This window comes from Bombus affinis, chromosome 5, assembly GCF_024516045.1.
Source record: "Bombus affinis isolate iyBomAffi1 chromosome 5, iyBomAffi1.2, whole genome shotgun sequence".
NCBI lineage: Eukaryota > Metazoa > Arthropoda > Insecta > Hymenoptera > Apidae > Bombus > Bombus affinis.
In genome coordinates, this window is record NC_066348.1 from 5,610,580 (window position 1) to 5,619,318 (window position 8,739).

General features: G+C 34.6%; 1 protein-coding gene across 2 annotated transcripts in view; it reads right to left on the reverse strand.

Annotated features, from left to right (window-relative positions):
- LOC126916692 (beta-3 adrenergic receptor-like) overlaps window positions 1-8,523 on the reverse strand; it is a 77,055-nt gene extending 68,532 nt beyond the window's left edge. For both annotated transcript variants that reach the window (XM_050722736.1, XM_050722737.1), the window contains exon 1: window positions 8,100-8,523. The gene's annotated coding sequence lies outside the window, so the exon portion shown is untranslated. The remainder of the gene's footprint in view (window positions 1-8,099) is intronic.
- Between the last annotated feature and the right edge of the window lie 216 nt (window positions 8,524-8,739).

Below are 8,739 nucleotides of genomic sequence, written 5' to 3' on the forward strand. Positions count from 1 at the left end.
TGGTGCACGAACCGCGTCGGGGTTTAATGAGTCGAAAAACTTGTTTCAACAGGGTCTTTGCTCGTCTCCCTCTATTTAATGGTTGACCTCGAGGAAAAGGGTGAGTTGCCTTCTTGAATCGGGCGAATGGTTCTTCCAAGGTTACACAACGTGAATAATTGATTTTTCAGATCTCTCTGGAGATCCGGAGGGATAACTGGTGAAATGGATGTTTTGCATTGGTAAAGTGATAAATACAAGGTGGTTTGTGTAATTGGATGGAACTCTATCTTCACGATAGTTAGAGATAGAAGAATATTTCAAGGAAGAAAATGAATCATTTAAGCACAATTATTTGGCTTAACTTGATTCTGTCTAACATTTTAAATAGCTTTTCTGGATTTTATTTAATCGTACATTATAATTTCATTTATAACAAAACCTGCTCAGTCAGGAGATTTGCACATTTTTTGGGGGTGATCTTTATTTTTAATTAAAAACTTCATCGTAACACTAACTATAATTTGTAATACGTTATATTCGTCTTCTATTATAACTAAAGTATAGACTTTTATGCATTCATGGAAAATTAAAAACTTATTAGTGTGCTAGCCAAGGGTTATACGATAAACAGAAAGGCAAATGGGGAGAAAAGTTTCACACACGTTGAATTAAATTTCAAGAGTTTATGGAACTCTTTTTTTCAAACATGAGTGTGAAATTGAATACTAAAATAGGCACAATGGGATGAAAATGAAGGTATCGAGAGCAGTTACATCTGTCCATTAAAGAGAATATTCGAAGAGATACATATGTATGTACTTTAGTACCTACTCTACTATGTGATAGTTAGAAACGGTAAGAAACATGGTAATGATTACGAAGATATAAGGTATATAAGGTACTATTATTCGTCGTACTTGACGTACGGGGCAAGCGACAAATTCAATTGAGATTCTTATCAGTTACCGTAGCCTATGAAATGAAAATCCAATTAGATGTAAAATGAAAGTGTAATTCCATTAACGAAAAAATCGATCAATGCCCACCAACTAATTGTTTCGTTATAAGAAAAAGAACTATATGTAACTATGTAAAATTTAAACGAGCAATCACGTATATTATAACAAACAAATTATTATTCTTTCAAACCTATTTTCTTTAAACTCAGAAATATACTTGGGTGATAGAGAAACGCGGTTTATTAGTCTTAAATTTATTAAAAGTTATTAAAATATTTATTTTGGTGCATCTACTATACCGAGCAAACAACGAAATAAGAAATTCGCTTCCTGTTACAAAGTTTTTCGCCCGACGACCGTGAATTACTGGTCGCGACTATTCTATCTGAAGTTTACGAGCGTTTCCGCCGTTCGATATTCGTCTTGGAGACAACAGAACAGGCGTATCGCGTCTGGTATCGCGTAACACCGCTTTTCTGAAGGAATTTTATATTGCGAAGTGGAAGAATGCAACGTCGATAATTCTATGACGAACCACGTTACTCGCTCTACTATCAGACATTTTTATATTTTCATTTTTTACCGAGGAACCACGTTGCTGTTTTTCCATCACGCTTTCTTCGTGCAATTTATTTCCTTCGCGAAGAGCAAACGAAACAAAACAAACATGAATTTTCGATTTTTGACTTGGTGCGAGATAAAATTTACCATGTCACGAATGTTATTAGTCATACAAACAAGGGATTGTACCTTCTCTACTTCAATCTCTTACGCGTTGTACCTTTTTGTTGAATATCAATAACAATGCTATGAATAAATATCAAATAGTCAGCTGGAAATGTACAAAGTGTTCCAGAATAAAGGTATTCATTTCGATCAAATTGTCGAGGTACAGATTTAGGTGAAGGATAATTCAATTGCTTCGTAATTATATAGTATAGGATTTTATTTATTCAGAAATATTAGAAATTAAGGTTTCCAATGATTTCTATCCTAAATGATAAGTTTATTGATAGATGGATCTATCGTTATTTAACATGAATTAAAAATATAGTAATGTGCTATAACTAAGATAACTAAATGGGTAATTCACAACATACAACTAATAACTTACAACTCAGAACAACTCGGCTACTCAACTCTCGACTCCCCACAGTTCGACTCTTAGTTAACGATTACCGATTAATTCCTTTTTGTCTTTTTTCATACCCCCGCCACGTACATGTTTGATAACCGTCCGCGATCATGATCACGCAGGCCTTTTTCCGTGTAACTATTCGACGACGCATTCTAGACTTGGACCATTGAAGTTTCCCAACCCTTTCGGCCTGTCGGCACTTAGGCTTTCTCACAACATTGTTTATAGTTCACCCGATATTTCTTAGGCAATCTGTCCACTATAGAATTGTACAATAGAATTGTAAAATATAATTTTTTAATCCATATTGACGATGGATGGACTCTGAAATGTAATTAAAGATAATTATAAGGGATCATTTTGAAATGGAGGAACGATTGCTTTGAATGGGAATTTTAGCTTCTTCTGGAATGAAATAAAACAGAATATTTGTTCTGATATCGAAGAGACAGTATAGCATAAAACAAATTAGAACAGTTAATTGACTTCGACCTTACGCTTGAATAGAGATCTGATGGAAATAAAAACCAATGCAAAATTGAATTTGACACCCTAATAGCGTTCGATTTTACCGGATGTAACTTTGTCTTCTTTCTTCCATCTAGCCATATCTCTTTATTCGATACCAAATTTTTCGATAGCCAAAATATAGACACACGAGGTTTAATAACTTTTCACGTTCAATACGTTCGTTACAGTTTCCCAGTATCCTACCATTTTCTATGCTATCAACTCGAAGCTTGGAAACAACAATTATTTACTAGAAAGAGAATCACAAAGCCCTGTCAAAGAAAAATAATCAATATTTTTTGATAGTGTTTCTTTCAAATTTAAATTATTTAATTACCAAAATTATTAGAATATCGAAGAGCAGCGTAATAGAGAAAGTAAATGTGAAAATAACAATTATTCGACTTTATATCTACACCGAATGGCATTAAATTATATAAATCTTTTTCAATTTTAAAATTATTATCCAATAGTTCAGATAGCTCATTGTATCGATAAAAATGGAACTATAGTTAAGCAGGAAGCTCAGAACTTGTTAGTTTTCATAATGACGTCACATCGGTGATAAATTTAGCATTATAAAAATATTACAAAATTAATTTATATACCTAATAAAATAACCAAACTCACGGAGATTAGCTCACATTAAAAAAGAAATGTATGCGAAATGTCGCGAATATATTCCAGCGGAGCTAAAATAAAGATTGAAATGTTTTGAATGGCTCGTGTTGATAATAAAAATAACCGTGGCAACGGACACGAACATGTTGATAGTGGTCACTGTAGTCGCTATAGATAACAAGGAAAATCTCGGATCCGTTTCTCGATGTAAATTCAACTGCCGACAATGCTCGATAAACTGAACCATAAAGCGAAGCATTCAGTCGCTCACACGTAAATACTTAGCTGCACCTAATTTTCGTAAACGAACCAAGTATAATCACATTCCACGGAATTCTGCCTTCCATACCTTCTCTATCCTTGGCTCTTCCTATTCGCGAGAAATACGAGCGCGTACTCCGATCATCTAACGGTGGGACACGGCGTATCTACGGGCATACGTGACTATAAGTCGGTTAAAAATAGAATCTCGCGTCAAATAATCGTAGATGAAACTCGAAAACGAAACAAGCGTCGAGTTATCCATTGATCTTCCAAGTTCGATCCAAATCACTGTAATTACAGTTACGTAAGATCACTTACTTAACACTGTATAACCGGTACTCTGTTTATTGTAGGATTGAAATTTATATAGTTTCTGGCTTTGGTTTGAAAACTAAGAATTAATAATTATAATAATTATAATAATCCGAATTAATAATCGGATAGTATGAACGGACTACTTAGTATCGGAATAACGATATAGTGGCGTGCAAGTTTCCAGGCAGATAAATTTTTTACTTTGAAAAATCTGTTCTGAAAATAAGATCTAAACGAATTTTAACTAATGTTGAATATAGAACATGATAGAATTTATTTGTCGTAGAATCCTTTTTATTTTAAACTTTATGCTCTTACGTTTTAACGTAGAATTATTCTCAGGATTACTACGTCGTATATATGTGTGCGACATTCATACGATAATCACTTATTATTCACGTTACAGTACTACGCCAGAATAATTTATTTATAATTCTCAATGAGAATTGATTGTAAAATTCTTCCAAATAAAAAAAAAAAATGTGTGCGACATTTAAGTACTTTAATTATAGTGTTCGGCTTAGTAGTAAAACGACCGAGATTTTGATACGTCTTATTTCATAATTAATATTAAGGCAACGAGTAGTTAATTAGTATGTGATTAAAGTAAAAATTGCAAAACGACTAGCTGCGACGTACTTATTTCCTACCTTTGTGCAAAAAGAACTAAAACAAGAATTAACTTAAAACTAGTTATTGATCCGAAGTCTTAACTACGTCAAATATTTAATATTAACGTGTTGTCTGGCCATCGATTGTTTTCTATGTTTTATCACTTGCGCTCGCAGTGAAATTTTAATTTCCATACAGCATTTTTTGTATCGAGTTATTAAAGATATTTATTGTACATTTTCGAAAAAACTTTGAAATAAAATTTGGTTCGATCGATCATATGAAATAAAGAATTTCTGAAACCTTGATGTTTCTCTTTATGATCCACCTTATATGGAATAATATTATTTGCTTAAAAACACAACAAACATTTTAAGCAAATTAAATCATTTTCACAATTCCAATCACTGATGATAAAAGATGAAACCTTCAACTAATAAATTTAAAAAAAAGGAATGAAATTACAAAACACTCAGCATAATAGCTTCTTACATTTAACTAAAAATTAATAAAAAATAAAATATCAAAAATACAACAAATTCAGAAGATACAACTTTCCATCTATCTATGATTCTGCATAACATTTCCCCTGCATACTTCAAAGTTTGCCCAAAACTAAACATTAAATAACGAAAATTAAACATCAAAAACAAGTCAAATATCAAGAAATTCAGAGCGATGTCCCTCGTCCCACTTATCATTCCATACTCCCCCATAACAGCTGTTCTCATTGTCCTAAGATTCCTCCAAAACTGTTAATTTCCTCCGGAACAAGAAGTGAATTCTTTGCAAAATCTTTGGAGAAATCAAAATTTCTAATCCGGTCAGAGATGAATAGCCAGAGGGATGCACCGGACCGTGCAGAATTGAAATGTAAACCAAACGAGTCTTGACTTCTGCGGGCGTAAAGTTTCGATTGCTGCAACGTCCCCTGTGATACGTAATCGTGGAAGGCGAAAAAAAAGAGGAAAAAGCTCGGACGGAAGGAAGAAGAGGCGAACGTCTTTACATCGAGGCTGGTTCGCGAAAGGTTGTAGACCTTGCTTGTATGTATTATTAACGCGGTGTACATCGATTTTGTCTGCCTGCCTTCGTAAACTCATTTCCATCGCCGCGGAAACGCTCTTCGAAACGAATCGATCTACCGTCGAGGATTTTCTCGACACCTCGCCAAAGAGACGTGAATCGTGGACGTCGTGACCGATCGACGGACCGTCCGGTCAACGAAGCGATTTACCAGAGAACGTTTAAATCGAAGGCTTCGACGCGGAGGTGGTGAGTTTATTTGTTTGCACGCTCTTGCGCGCGGACATTCCTTTGTAGAGGATTAGCCGTATTGTTCGTTGGAATGTGAAGTATAAATGGTAGAAGAAGTGGAGAAAATGTATGGACGATGTAGTAGAATGAAATGAGTGAAGGGGATTATTAAGCTCTTTCGTACGTGTAACGTTTTAGTAAGATTAATGAATTATTGAATTTGAAGATATCGTTTGTAAATTTTGATGTTATTAGTTGTAAGTGTTGTATGTTGTAAAACACGATGACAACGAGTCGAAAAGTTGTAGAAACTTCTTTTTTTTTTATTTGGAAGAATTTTACAATCAATTCTCATTGAGAATTATAAGTAAATTATTCTGATGTGGTACTATAACGTGAATAATAAGTGTTTATCGTATGTTTGATTCTAGCTGAATCTAATGTTTAAATCTAATGGAAACTTAGTTGGAAAATTTTTGTATGTTTTGAAATATTAGTGATTTTTGTTATAAATTGGCGTTGTGTATTTTAATCTATTATTTACTGTTACTATTTCCTTATTTCCTTCAATATAGAAGATAATATAGAGAAAGAAAAGAGATGAATAGAAGAAATAAAGAAAGTTAAAACGAGATAAAATTACTCGTTTACTGCATTTTTAGGTAAAAAGATAAAAAAAAGAGAATTTGCATGAATATAAATGGACGTTAAGAATGTATGAAAGAAGGAGAGAAGATTTCAGTGTCATGGCCTTGATAATAGAAAAGAAAATTTATAAGCAAAAAACGTATCTGATCAATCGTAAATAATAGAGGAAGGACAATAGAAAGAAAAGAGAATTAAAGTCATCGCTTAACATTGTTCAAACAGACATGTAATAAATTAGCAAGTATGAAAGATAACGATACACGAATAAGCTAGGAAAACATCGTACAATGGCGAATAAAAAATATAAAAAGTTAGAAAGGAATCGCGGAACAAGATAGAATGTACAGATGAATTTCTTTTTCAATTTCCTCTGCGAGAGAAATAGAATCTATGTTGTCACGGAGACAAGATTATAAATTCCAGGAAGCATTACAAAGTAAAAAGTTTCAGTGGCATTACGAAGATTAACTGAGTTTACAAACAACCGTAATGCAGAAACATTCTGACGAGTATCATAATAACCATTAAAGCCGATTACTCTCAAAGAGAAAGATTAGTAACAATGTTATCACGTCACTGATTAATTTACTAGATAAATCAAAAAGGAATAATAAAGAAAACAATCATTTCTTTGGAATAATATAATACATCGATTAATAAAATCTCTAATTGTACACAAATATTTAATTTTATAAAGTAAACCTTCTCTCCCAAATTTTATATAAAAAATTCTTTTCTTTTTATAAAAGAAAAGCAAAAAGAAGTGTGTAAAAAGATCGTTACACTCTACACATAAACAAGGTTATATTTCTATTGTCGTAGCCACACAAACAAGATTCGCGTTCATCGGATCACGTCGATCTATTTCGTAGCGCGTCCTAAAATAAAAAAAGTCGAAGCTTGGAAAGAATCGTGCAACTCAACTGAGAACTATTTCACGTTGCTGCGGTTTTCTCAAGAAAGAAGATGTCAGCTGTCCGAAAAACGCGTCGATCCCTTTGATCATCCTGAACATCCGGTACGTCCGGATCCGATTATCGATTTTAGACTCAATCAAATTCGACGTTCGTACCAGAATTTCCCAGAAAAATAACAGAAAGAATATCTTCCATATTGAACATATTGTACATAATGTAAAGAGAATCTTCTTGACAGATCCTCTGATAAATCCGAAAGTAATATATTTTATAGTTTAATGATTGAAATACGACAGATTCCATACTCGAATAATATTAAACGACCTAAAGCATTCTGACTATAATTTTAACCCATTTAGAGTCAATCACGTAATACAAAGACAGAATACATAATTTAAATCACTCATTTACTTTCTTCTCAATCGTCGTAAAAAGAGATAAAATCTACATTGTTATTGCGACAAAATTATAAATTCTATTAACAGAAGCATTACGAAATCAAAATTTGGATAGTATTAAGATTAATCCTGAACTTACAAACATATGTCATGCTAGAAACTATTATATTAACCATTCAAATGAATTATCCTTCAATTTAATAACAATAAACGTCGAGGTACTGTTTAATTCGCTAAAAAAATTTCAAAGAGATTCTAAAGGACTTGTAAAAAAAAATTATAAAGAAATTATCGAAAAAATGATCTTCTTCCCTGAGCCAGGCAACGACATACCAGTTGTGTGTAACTTATTCTATCCTCCAACATAAAGAGAAACGAAAGACCCATTTTCCAAAAATCGTCTTATAACATCATAGTTTCAAAAGAATCGAATAAAACTCGTATGAAAATGCAAAAGGAAGAAAAATCTGAAACTCACCCGACGAGGATGGTTCCATAATTCGATCCAAGCTACCACCATCAACCACTGTAGCCCGTTGCGGTTCTCCCGAGCATAGCGTCCGGAAGATACACAAAAAATTCGTGTCTATCGGCGATATATCTTGACTGTTTCACCGCGACATGACAAATTCACGCGACAGAGGAACACGACAGAAGTTGCTGGCGCGTCGCGCGGTCGTTGAATAATTCCTGTCTCTCCCCTTGGCGGGGGTCCGTCTTGTGGCGCGGAAAGCAGGCTGACAGGTAGCGGCAGCGATCGACTCGTGTCTTCCGTCCGAGCGGATTCTCGAAATCGCGCGCGAGTAGAAGCGACGACGAGCGAGGGTCGTCGCCGTTTGGCCGGGAACAGGCGACCACCCCGCCGTATATCTTCCCTTTGATGCCACGTGCTGGATTTAACGGGCGCCGGGGAAACACGGATGGAGAGGAGAGAACCAAGGGTGAAGAAGGATAAAGATAGAGATAAAGAGAGAGGGAGATTGGTTGCGAGAACTACGTCGGCGCGAGGCGTCGCGACGCCTACACCGACGCGCGCAGTGCGCGCCTCTGTGTGTTTCGAAGAGCAGAGGGAAGCTACCTCCCTCGATCTGTGGATCACGCACGTGGATCGAGAATCA